Source organism: Glycine soja, chromosome 17 (assembly GCF_004193775.1).
Source record: "Glycine soja cultivar W05 chromosome 17, ASM419377v2, whole genome shotgun sequence".
Taxonomy (NCBI): Eukaryota; Viridiplantae; Streptophyta; class Magnoliopsida; order Fabales; family Fabaceae; genus Glycine; species Glycine soja.
Window position 1 is genome coordinate 12,556,241 of NC_041018.1, and position 14,496 is coordinate 12,570,736.

Sequence of the window (14,496 nt, forward strand, 5' to 3'; positions counted from 1 at the left end):
CCGCTATTTGTTGTCTGTTACATGTAGGTTACCATGGACAAGTGGATGAATATTATGGATATGAGATATGTCATTGCTTCACAATACAACCTGATCGTTGTTTCTCTTTCACAACAACAAAGCATAACATTTTTTCCTCTTAGAAGTTAGCCACCGCCAGATTCTTTTGTGTATCGGGTAATATGCATTGGTTATGTGTATGGAAATCATTTTGTACAAGTAATTGCATAATTATGATGTTAGTATAAGTGTTGACTATGTAGTTGGTTATCTTACATTGAATTTGTTTGTCGTTATGTAACATGTTTTTTTACGAGATTATTATCATTTATCACCATTGGTGTTGTTGTGGAATACACATTGTCATTATCAGGCAAAGCAGTGGCCCACCCCATACATAGGTAGAATGCAACGTTACACAAACTTGTCTATGCTGAAAACCAAATTTGATGATTTAGGCGAAGAATGAACATAAAATATGTTATTTCCACTGATGTTTGTGTAAATAATTATTTTGTTGGCATTCCTCTAAATAATAATTTATTTCCACTAACTATTTTAAAAAGTTAATCCATAAGTACTTTGAAAATAATAAACATACGGTTTCATTAGCTAATCAACATGAATTTAAACATTATATTAACTTACAACATAGTTGAAACAAACAAAAAATGCATCAAAAACTATCATTAACTAATACTAATTTTGCATTTAATCATGTTGCGACTGACACATGTCGTCTTCCATTTTGATTACTAGTTTACTAAAAACAGCTAAAATTTCTATTGGGCCAAATTATTTCCAGTAATTAGACTGTACTATGACCTTTAGCACGTCATCGTCAGTTTTCAGTTCAATAATTTCAAATTTGATAACTTTTTATGAATACTTAGAATGACCTAGCTGTCGAAAAAGCAATTGCCTTACCATTTGAGATTCATGAATACCATAAGGGAAAATCCCTTGAGGTGCAACTTGCTTGATCACATCCTTCAGTCGGTCGACGTTACATCCCGATGGAATGTCAAATCTTTTTTGGATTTTTTCCTGTGAATGAGTAACCCACAAAGTCGTGTTGGCGTGGCATGTTCCACCTCTCATTGTAATATAGCAGGACATCATGAGTAGGAGTCATAGTGGCTTGAAGTAAGTTTAATATATCATCTGGTGTTCTACCAATGGTACATAATAATTCAATCGGGTCAACACACGAGTATTGATCATTACACATTAACATTGTGTTAACATCATCATTATTTTTCAATTGCATAGATTGAAAGACAAATTGGTTACCTGCTTCTGCGAATGGCTTCTAGTAGTAAATTTCATCCAAATATTGTTCGTCGGTTAGTTGAAGGGTATTGTGCATTCTACTTTTTAGCGTTTTAAAACCACAATCATTAGGTACTCGAATGGGTATCGGAGTGGAACTTTGAAAATAAACACCGGATTCGTTGTGAATAATCGATCCATTCGGAAAAATAAAAGCTAATCTGGAGTTGACAATGGTCTGATTGCTCGTTTATCCCAAAAATGTCATAGTTTCTTGTAAAATTTGGTTTCTAAAGGTAGATTGGGCGAGAATGTGTGATTTTTGAGAGTGTTGGTGTGGTATATATAAATGTTGTTCACTGAGATTGCTTGTGTTATTTTTTTAAATAGACACGTGCCACTTCCTATGTGCTGTGAAGTACAACAATGTTGTGTCATGCTTTAATTTTGCATCAGACATGCATTGTTACTATCAGAACTAAAACAACTGAAGTAGTAATTTCTATGTCAGTACTTACGTGTAGTATTCATTTTTTTAAATGGACGCATGCAATTCACAGTGTGTTGTCAACTTTGAGAATGATTTATGATGCTTCAATGTTACAAAAAAATACATTCGTAATTTGTTATAGATGAATTAATTTATTCCTGAAATCAACATTAATGACTAATTAACGATAAAAAAATGACAAAAAATTGTATAAAATAATTAAAAACATGTCCGTAAGTAATGCACCAAAATTATAAATTAACCAAATTCAAAACCAACACATAAATGTACCAAATAAATAAATTATCCAAAAAATTAAAATTGACATATATAAAGGAAAAAAAAAAAAAAAAAAAACAACTTCAATGACCGTCTGTACGTCGCCTACGCCTCGATCTGTGACCTACAGTTGATTGACTAATGTAGCTTCTTGCGATGCTCAAACATTCTTCAGCAGCAGTATAGGCTTTTGTTCCTTCGTTCAGGATCCTCAGGTTTAGAAGCCTCTCCAACTTATTAGCAATTGCTACATAACCATCCTAGTAAGTGAAAAAAACAAACATAACAATTGTTCTTAATAAAATAGAAAAGAAAACAACAAACACAAAATACCAAAAAATTATATTACCACTGCATGTCCAAGATGATGTACATCAACGTCTGCTTCATGAGGTGTCGCTGTCGCCACCGGTTGCTGATGCACATTTGGTTCAACAAATGTGTCATATTGTTGAACCAATGAAACTCTAGGAGGGTCCCCTGGCTGTGTTGGACTAATGAATGAGTGCGAAATCATGTAGAACCAATCCATGTAATCTAACGAACACTAGCTAGACACTACATAGATTTGCCCTACAGGTGCAATGTAGTCACTAAATTGCACCCATCTATTATCCATTTCTTCAACAGAGACCGAAGGCGCAGTAGGATGTGGCGGAATAGTCTAGATGTATCCAAACTGTCGTATAATCCTCTCCGGTCGGTGAGTGACCGTCAAGGGACCCTATTTGAGATGGCAGGAAAATAATGAGATGACCTTAAATTCTATAAATGAACAATGGTCACCATAAGGAATCTGGCACACTACGTCAGGGGTCAGTTTGTCTAGACGCCTGCGATACATCATCACAGGCAGTGCCTTGCTAGAGGTCTATCGGCATGCACGCGGTCTCATCTCGTCATATTCCTCGACAGTTAAGGTCGAACTAACGGACGGAAAATGCTCGTAGATCCAATACTAAATAAATTTTACAAACATATTCATTAAAATACACGACAACATATAATAATCAACGCCAATGAAATTTTTTTTTCATAACATTTGAACTAACCTGTAATAGAGTGATATATCTTACAAGCTGCCTCGCCGTGCTCTTTGAAGCCTCATTTAAATTATCATACATGTGCACAAGTGCAGCAACGCTCCAAGAGTAAGTCCCACTCTGCGTCAAGTCATGCAGTGCATCCAAGAATACCACGTGCACGTGTGTGACACTCTTGTTAGCAAAAAGTGTGCATCCAAGCAGATGCAGCAAATACGCTCGTGCTGCTACAATCTAGTGACATGCCTCGATTTTCGTTTGACACACATCTCACAACCACGTTAGTTGAACATAAGAGCCATGACATTGAGTCGTCTCCGCTCTCACCTCTACAGCGCTGACCTCGAGTAATTCCACCAACATATCGACGATGTCATCGACATGAAGTTGCTCGAAGCTGTGGAACGCCCCTACGATAGGCAAATGTAGCAACGACACGACGTCATCCATGGTAATAGTCTGCTCTCCGATGGGCAAATGGAAAGTACTAGTTTCCTTATGCCAGCGTTCCACAAAAGTAGACATTAGTCCTCGATCGCTCGTATCTAGTGAACATGTGATCAAAAGACTTAGTCCGCTGGTAGCCACAAGGCCTTCAATCTCTGGAGCAGACCTCTCGAACTTAGCCATCTATCTTCCATGGGAAGATAGCTTCAGCTCAGGACGTTTATGCAAACAATAATATCGATCATGTAAAAAAAATTGAGTTGTAAACTACATGCTTTATATTTTTTAAGAATTACATACCTCTCCATTTCAGACTCTCATAGCAATGTGATGCTCAAAATCTCTAAGAACTGATGCGTCATGGGATCCGCCTGAAAAACCCTTAACATCAGTAACAACTTCTTCAACAGGCTACGAGCATAAGCAGTAGGCCTTCGCCACTGGGGGCATCATCATCACTTGCCTCTCTCCTCCCCAGGGCTTTTCCTATTGCTCGGCCTAAAGCACAACCAAGACCTTTAGTTCTAATCATTATCTGCATAATATTTTTAAAATTATTGTGATTTTTTTTCCAATCATTTTTTAAAGCTAACTAACAATGTTAAACTATTTTGAATTTTTGTTTCAATCATTTTTTAAAACTAACTAACAATGTTAAAATATTTTGAATTTTTGTTTCAATCATTTTTAACTAACTAACAATCTTAAACTATTTTGAATTTTAGTTTCAATCATTTTTTAAAACTAACTAACAATGTTAAACTATTTTAAATTTATGTTTCAATCATTTTATAAAACTAACTAACAATGTTAACATATTTTGAATTTTTTTTCAATCATTTTTAACTAACTAACAATCTTAAACTATTTTGAATTTTTATTTCAATCATTTTTTTAAACTAAGGAACAAGTTTAAAATATTTTTTTAACTAACTAACAATTTTAAAATCTTTTACATTTTCGTTTAAATCATTTTTGAAAACAAATAATTTTGATATATTTTAAATTTTGGTTTCAACAATTGTTTTAAACCAACTAAAGTTTTAAATTATTTTAAATATTTGTTTCAAATTTTTTTAAAACTAAAAAATTAAATTATTTTCAATGTTTGTTTCAATATTTTATATAACTAAGAAAATTAATTTTTTATTATTTGTTTCATTATTTTTTAAAACTACCAAAATTAAATTAATTTAAATATTTGTTTCAATATTTTTTAAAACTAAAAATCTTAATATATTTTAAATTTTGGTTTCAATATTTTTATAACTACCAAATTTAATATATTTTAAAATTTATTTTCAATCTTTTTTTAAAACTAACAATGTTAATGTATTTTAAATTTTGATTTCAATATTTTTTATAACTAAAAATTTAATATATTCTAATTTTTTTTTCAATAATATTTTAAAATTTAAATTTTGGTTTCATCAAAATTTTCATTTAAATTTTCGTTTCAATCAATTTTTTAAAACTAACTAAAAATTTTAAAATCTTTTAAATTTCCGTGTCAATATTTTTTATAAGTAAAAAATTTAATAAATTTTAAAATTTTATTTCAATCATTTTTTATAACTTACAAATTTTTTATACAATTAAAATATTTGTTTCAATATTTTTGTATAACAATTTTAAATAATTTAAAATTTTCGTTTGAATTATTTTTATAACTAACAAATTTAAATTATTTTAAATATGTTTATGATTTTGATATTTTTAATAACTATAAAATTTAAATATTTGTTTTTTTTAATTTTAGAAAATATAATATTACAATATTTTAATTTAATATTTTGGCCAAACTAATGTAATCTTAGTTTTGGAAACTAATCTAATCTAATCTTAGTCTTTGTTTTGAAAATCTAATCTAATCTAATATAGTCTAATTTTATATTAATATACTTAACAAATAAATCAGAAAAATTATCCCCACACAATATAATATAAAAAGGAAGAGTGATCAAATAAGCCCATATAGAATAAAAAATCAATACATTATCAAATTTCACAAATCATTACAAAACATAACTACACTACAAAACAATTCAAAAAATAATTTACAAATTTTTATTTTCAATTAAAAAAAAATTAAAAAAATACGAATCACAATTTATACAGATTACCAATCCATTTGAACCATACGGATCAACAATTCATATGGTTCATACGGATTGCTGATCTGTATGGATTTTTTTGAAGAATTTTTTTCTGCTATTGGTTCAGTTCAAACAACAACAAACCAACACATTCACTCAATACAAAGCAAACATGATAACTTACCTGGAAGAAGATGAACCCAACAAGAAGAAGTTGCAACCAACACCAAGTAGCAGCGAAGAAGACGAAGTAAAAGCGGTGCACGAGGGAAGAAGCAACAATGTGCATGAGAAGAAGCAAAGAAAAAGGAAGAAAAAAGAAAAAGCAGAGGAAGAAGACAGAGAAGACGAAGCAGAAGCGACACAAGAGAAAGGAAGTGACTCGTATGGACGAGTCACTGTTCCTTTATATATTAAATGGATGAAGGGCATTTTAGTCCTTTCACCTAAGGTGTTGGGTGTCCCAGCAAAAATATTTGGTGCCCAAAGTAACACCCAAACCATTTTACGGAACCTGTTGGGTAGAGTTCAACAAGAGCTTGCCTTGTGGAAGGGGTCTTATCCTTAATAGGGCTTGCCAATTCGGTTCTTGCATCAATGCCAACATATGCTATATATGCAAACTTTAATGGCTCCCCCTATGGCTGTGTGATAATTGATAAACTAGATTCTATCTCTAAAAGGTTTATCAGTGTCTGATTCCATGCATTCAGTCTCTCTTGTTATTGAACAACTGAATATATGCCCACAAGTATAGGTGGGATAGAAGAAAATAGAAAATAAAATCAAAGAAGAGAAATAATAGAGAAATAGTGAGGAAAAAGGAATTTTGGGTTGAAGAGAATTATAGAATAGGAGAAAAATATTTGAATTAAGTAGTTTGGTTGGTAAGAAATGAAAAGAAAAAATAGTTTATTTAAGAAAATACTATTTTACTCTTTAATATTAACATTTTTTTCCTGATTAGAGTGTATCTCGTAATTGCATTTTTTCTTTATTCATATTAGTAATTGCATGCTTCTGGAATGGCAGACACAACTTCGTAATTCCTCATTATTATCTTCCAAAATGTATTTCGTAATTACCTTTTTTTTAATCATATATCATCATTATTTTTGCACACTTCATTGGTTCATATCCCCTTCCAAATCCACATACTATTGACTGCAAGGACGGATTAAGAAACCTTTTAGGTTGAATTTTATTTCCTTCCTAAATAATTGTTTAAATATCTAACTTAATAATTTTTTTAAAAATATTATTCTTACACATAAAATTGAAACTAATTTTTATATTAAATGATAATAATCTTAGTTGTTATCATAATAACAAAAAATATAATTTATTTTACACTAATTAACCTTAATCATTATTATAATAATAACATATAAAATTAATTGTGTACTAATTAATTTTTTTACCCGTCTTTGATGTTGAACAACTTCTAGATCGTTAGACACAACTTTTGGACCCCCTTGTTATGCTCTCCTATCTCCTTGAACAATGATTTCACGAGCAAACCCACCATCATCCCCGACAACCCCATTGCAAAAGTTGTGCATCAGGATAGAAATAGTTTTTTTTTTTATGTTTGTATAACCATGAGGTGTAATCTCTCTCTCATCGGGTTGACCCATTTTTTGGGTAAAATGATACCTCCAGTTGCCCCTCAATGCTTAAGTCAGGGATTGAATCCAAACCTTGGTTAGGAGACCTAAGTGTTGAATTACTTATGCCAACAATTTTTGGTAGGATGAAAACATAAGCTAAAACACTAATGACTGATAGTGTTGTATTAGTTCAAATATACCAAAAAAACTAACAATAATAGCACAGAACATCCGCTTCCAATCACCCTTAAACTAGTATCAAAATCCCAACAAAACAAGGAAAATAATAAAAAAAGCATTCATAGAGAAAATAATCATTCATCAATTGCATAATCATCTTCGGCTCAGTGAATAAGTGATCTCTTCATTAAGGATTAAATATGCCCTCAAATTTAGGTTATTACTTTTTTGGTCCCCAAATTATTTTTCTTTTTTAGTGACCTAGATTTTAGGGACTAAAAATCTATTTAAGCTATTCTTTTATGAAAAAATTACAATGTAAACAAATAATTCATTTACACCTCTTCACTTTACTAATATACCTCATTTTTATGTCCCCTCCCCAAATATCCTTTTTGAGAAAGTACTTCCTGAAAGTGTAAAAATTTTAACATTCCAAAAAATATTTTTTAAGAGTGTTAAAAATTTAACATGTTAAGAAAATGCTTTCCATAAGTGTTAAAATTTTAAGATTATGGAAAATATTTTTTGAAAGCCATTTTTTAGGAAAAAAATAACACCTTTTAATATGATGGTGACACCATAATCACAAAAAACTCAAAGACTTGGTTGTACTTCTCGTGTAGTTAAAATTTTACTTCATAATCAAAGGAGTGACTTCATCCACAAACAATTTAATAATTACTTTACTTGAAAGATATGTCATCATTATGATTGGATTGTTGAAGCATGCATGAGATTCATATTCCTACAATTGCTTCCAAAATATCATAATTTTATTTTTTTGCTTGGGTTTCTTTTAAACAAACCAAGAAAATGAGTATATCAATGCATAACGAATTGAGAGTAATTTAAAGACAATTGGTGTCCATTTTTTTCTTCTAAAAACTGGCTTTTGAAATGTTAAAATTTTAACACTTCTAGAAATTATTTTTCAAGCACGTAATTTTTTTAACAGTTTCATTTATGAAAGTATTTTCAAAATGTTAAAAATTCAACACTTTCACTTCCATAAAATGCTTTCCAAAATGTTGAAGTTTTTACACTTTCCAGTAAAATAATATATATATTTTAAAATATATAAAAATAGGTATATTAATAAAATCAGAAGGTATAAATAACATTTTTCATGAAAATAACAATAACGTGGAGCAATAAAGATAGAGCCCATGAAGATGGGGAATCTATAGTCAAGTTGTTGCTTCCTGGACTTCGCAAGTTGCTTTCTGTATTTTTTTCGAAATGTTTTTTTGTTATCTTTTGGATTGAAATTTTGAAAGTAAAAAAAAAGTGTATTTTTACATAATTTTTTATTTTGGTTTGATTATTCCAATAAAAAAACAAAAAAAGTAGTGCAGGAAGCAACTAAGAAGTACAAGAAACAATAGTCCTATCATTTTAATTGGGTTAAGATACGATAAAGTGAGAGTTAGAAAAGTTAGAAAATATAATATTAAATATAATTATTAATTAAAAAGTACACGGTGAGAAATCATAAAATATGTATACGTATAGTATATTTTTTTTTTGCTGAATGTATCCATATATAATAAATTATGAAGTGGTTAAAATTGTTATTAACAATGAAATAATAGGGATAATTAATAATTGGGTCACTATTATAAATAATATTAGTAGCAAAATAAAAAATAGTCACAGATAATGACTAACTAATTACAATACTTATATTCACAACTATTTTTTAATCAGTAATAAATATATTTTGATTTTAATAGGTATGCATTATCAATGTAAAAAAATTATATTATCAAATAATAAAAAACATTTTTAAATTGACTTTTAAGATAAACATTATAAAACTAGCAAATTTATCATATATAAAAATTTATAAATAATTGACAACATAAAATACACGTATTGCCTATTCATATATTTTTATAACATGTTGGTATTAAGAAGATGGAAGAGGTGATGGAAAGCGGGTGTTGACAAGCTAGAAAATGCTCCAGTAAATGAGTAATATATGAAGATTAGGGGTATTTATGAATCCGGTGAATTCAAATCAATCCAAATTAAAAAATTTAAATTAATTCGGATCATTAATACAGATCAAGTTGAAAAAGATGCAAATTTGATAAGTTCATATCAAACCTTGAATTTTAATTTTGAGAATCCAATAAGATCTACCTGCTTACTTACTAGATTTTTTTTTTTTTTTTTTACTTTAGAGTTTGAGCTTTCCAACTCAACCCAATTTTATTTTATTTTATTTTCATTTTAAGGCTACTAATCAATTATTATTATTATTATTATTAATATTATTATTATTATTATTGTTATTATTATTATTATGTAAAACATGATTTAATTTTTACCTCAAAATGAAACAAGTTTATATTAGTAATAGTTAAATAATAGTTTTGAGTTAAAATGTATAAAGTTACATGCTATTAGAATCACCTTCCTTTTTTTTATTATCAATTATTATTATTATTTTAATGATAAATTCGATAACCTAATCCTATCTAAATCAAATCAATTAAAATTAATTACGTTGGATATAAAAATATCACTTTGAGCCAACTAGACCTTGCCCAGTGCCCACCCTAACGAAGATAGTGTTCGTGCCATCGACTATTAAGAGCTTATATTCAAGCTAAGAGACAAACACTTATCATCAATGATTTCCAACCTTTTTCTTTCTTTCTTTTTTGTGTTTTGGTTGAACAACCTATGAATATCAATAATAGGATATGATTATCAAACTTTTTTAATATTTCCCAATGTAAGTAGCAAGCATAGGGTTTTTTTTTATTCATCTCATTGTGATCTATGCTTTTACTTTTTACCCAACCATAATGGATAAAAAAATATTAACTTTTCTCATTTAACCAATCATGATTACAGGAAAAAAAGTGAATGATACAAAAAAAAAATCATCTACGTATCATATTTAAAATCAACATAATATATATAAGGATAAAAAAGATATATAACAACTAATCAGAGATAAGTTGAAAATCAGGTTATAATTCGTGCGTGAGTTGTATAAGATGAGCAGATGACAATGGTGTTGTAAGTTGTAATTGCCCTACACGATAGAAAGTTTACTAAAAAAAAATTAGTTTAACTACTCATTTACTTCCTATAATTTCATAATTTGTATCTTTTTAGTTTTTATCATTTCATAATTTATACCTTTTTAGTTTCTATAGTTTGAAAGTAGTTTTTTTAGTTCTATATTTTATATTTTAATTCTTTTTTAATCTCTATACTTTACATTTAATTCTTTTGTAATTTTTGCAGTTTGAAAATAATTTTTTTAGTCTTTATAATTTATATTTTAATTTTCTTTTAGTCTATATAATTTGAAAGTTATCTTTTTAATTCTTATATTTTATATTTTAATCCTTACCATTAAAATATGAGTCATATTATCAATTACAAATAACTATAAAATATTAACAAGTAATTTATAACTAATTTATCGCAAAATAATTTATAATAAAAAAAATTGATAATTTATATCTAATTTGTAACTAATTATTTTTATATTTTTTAAAATAAGAATTAAAAAGTAATTAAAATATAAATTATAGAAAATAAAGAGCAAATCACTAATTAAAAACAAAATTCAACTGTAGGAAATAAATTAAAACATTTTAATAAAAAGAAAGTTTAATTTGACCAAAACTTTTTGTTAGTTTTCGGAATTGTATTGATTGACGATGCCACTGATGACGTCAATGAGGTGAGGTAAGCTTCAAATAGCAGGCACAAGTCACATGGCCTAAATGTCGGGGAGGCTTTGTCGACTGTCGTGGAAGACTGATGGCAAAGGAAATTTAAAAATATTGATGGATTTTGAACGGGGTAGAAAAGATAAATTATTAATTATAAGATTATAAAATTTTGATAATAATTATAGATTTCAAGATTATAACCAAAATAAAGCAACAATTAATTAATAAACTATATATGTTAAATTCGATCCCTAAATATAAATTTTAGGGGAGGCACTCCAACAATCCTATCCTTTTTTTTTTTTAATTAAAGGCTATAACAAAAGTATCAGTGACGGGTGCAAGTTGATAATCACATAAGAAAAATTTGTGAACTTTCAAAAGAAAAGCACCAATGTAAAGTTATAAATTAGGTCTGAGATGGCTGCATGAGGAGCAGTACCCCAAGGCCAAAGGACCACTTCTAAAAAAGAGAGACTAGAAGAATACTAAAAAACTACATTACTATATATAAATTAGTATATTTTGATATTTATATATTATTAATTTAAATTCATTAATATTGTTATCGCATAAAAATATAAAGTTAACTGTAATATATTTTTGGTCAATTTTGTTTCAACACAATCTTGAATAATTAAACAATATATGCCTAAAAGGAAAATTTGTTCAATGGTTATAAGTTCTTAAACTTTTCAAAGAGTGTATGATACTTTAGTAAAGAAAGCAGGTGGAAAAAAAGATTTACCTGAAAATAAAGGTGAAAATTAAACCATAAAGGAAGATTTGTAAATGAAAGCAATAAAGGGAAGCGTGAACGTGTGTACGTGAGGATAGAGGAAATTGAAATTTTTTAATATTTACTTGAATTTCAAATTCTCTATTTTTTTATTAAAATTTCTTATTAAAATAATAGATATTCAATATCTCGTTTAAAATAAATTATCTTCTTTAAATATTTTATCCAAACACACGATAAAGGGATAAAAGACAAAAAAAAATAAAATATTTAATAAAATAAGATTGTGTTGGATTGATTTTGTATCTAAAATTTGAAGTGCAAGACTTATTTATAAGTTATAAACTCAAATTTCTTATTGGATCACATTTTTTCTACTTGGTAACTTCCTAGAGCATAATTTTGGAGTCATACAACAAGGTTTGGATGTCATTTGACTAATTTTACATTGATTTAACTAATTTTGACAATTGAATTTAGTAAACAATAATAGTTGGAGTTAACTACTAACTAAGTCTGAGGTAGATTTATCCTCTAATAAAGTGTTTAGGAAGATAATAACTGCTTCTTATTTTTTAGGAAACACTATCATTGAATAGTTTTAACCATTACAAGCCATTTGAATATTAGAAAATTATGTAATATATTATCTTATCTTTATTAAATTAAATATGATTTAATTTAACTAATTTTTTCACGCTTAAAGTTAACTGAAATGTACATTTAACTAACATTACAAATAACTAAATTGATCTCATCTACCTTCAACTAACGCTAAAGTTACTTGAATTTCTCACTTGACTACTAAACTAAATCAAATTGATCTTCTATTCATTCAATTAATCTTAAAATTAACTGATATAATAACCTTGTCTATGTTTAGCTAACCGTAAAGGTAATCGATATTAAAAATCCATCAATTCCACATTCAACTCGACTACCTTTCTCCTCATCTAGCTAACAAATGTGTGAGGAGGGAGGCTCCTCTAGACATTTTCACACCATGTATCTCTCCCTTTCTCTCAGAGCTTTATAGAAGGAAAGTGAGTCAGTCCCTCCATACAGAGTATAAAAAGATAAGGGGACAATAGATCTCTTTATCTAAGCCCTTTCCGTGGTAGAATTGTCCTAACTCCCTCTCCATTCACCAAAATATTGAATTCCATAAATTCCACGCACATTCTCATCCAATTAACCCCTCTGTTATCAAAACCCAATTTGAATAGGATAACATATAAATATCTCTAGTCCAGCTTATCAAAAGTTTTGCTTATATCAATCTTCAAAGCCACTTCACCCTCCTCACCCCTCACTTTACATTTCTTGTGGTGAATGGTCTCTATGGCAACCAACACATTATCAAGAATAGAGTGACCTTCTACAAAATTTGGTTGCTCCCTTGAAATGCACTTGGGAAGCAGACATCTAAGTCTGTACTGCACCTTATGCGTTCTGTCATTTCTGTGTCCATCCAGTCTTGTCTAGCAAAAGCTCTATCCAATCTTTCTTCAACTTCATCCATAGAACCCTTGCTTTTTCACCAAGTAAAGAGATATCCATTGAGGGGGAAATCAATGAGATTAAAATCAATTATGGCTTGTCAAAAACCTCTCATAAGCCATGGTGGGTGGTCTACTCGATCCTTTTTGTCTTCAATTGAAAGAAGGTCGTTAAAATCCCTTGTGATACACCAAGGGAGATTTGTATCATGAGCTAAGGATCGAAGGAGGTTCTAAGAGTCTTTCCTCCTATTTCTTTTTGGGAATCCATAAAAACCTATGAGCCAACACAAAGGTTTGTTTGGATACAACATTTCCGTGTTAATAAATTTTTGAGAGAAATTTATAAGACGACAATCAAACGGTTTTGTCCAAAAAAAATGCTAAACGGCCGCTTTTACCAATATTATCGACACAAAAAGAATAGTCAAAATTCAGCTTTGCTTTTATTTCACCAACCCTTTTGACATGAACTAATGTTTCGCACGCGCTGGTTGCCTAGGCCTAGACAGTTCCAACCAAGGCAACTCATTTTCCCTGGCAGACCTGGTTGCCAAGTCCTGCCATTAAAAAATGGTCGTCATTTTCATATTTGTCTTGGTCAACAATGGAGTTTTTATCATTCTGAATGTGAAACATGCTAGCCTTAACCGCCGCAATTAATTTCTTCCTCTTCTTATCCCCCACAATCAAATTTGTTTCCATCTCATCATCAGTAACAACATCATTATTGGGGTGTCATAATAATCAGTGTCTTAAATGCTGCAATCAATAGCTGATCACATTTCTTTCTAGCAACAATGATTGTCTCATTATTTGGAGGTTGCAATTTTGCATTCGGTGCTCCCCAATCATTGGACGCCACGTGTGATGGCTGAGACCTTTCCTTGAGATGGTGAGATCCCCTCAAAGCTCCAACCCCCATGAATGAAGACCGTTGTCATTCTCTACCTTGAATAACTTAACTTCCTACAATAGTCTTCGTTGTGCCCTAGAAACCCACAGAAATGACAGAACGCATGCAACCTCTCATACTTGAACTTGACTATAGTTGCGTCTCCACCTTCCTTCCTAATCTTCTTGGTGCATTTCAGAGGTTTGTTAATGTCGATCACGACTCTTATCCTCTTGTAGGAC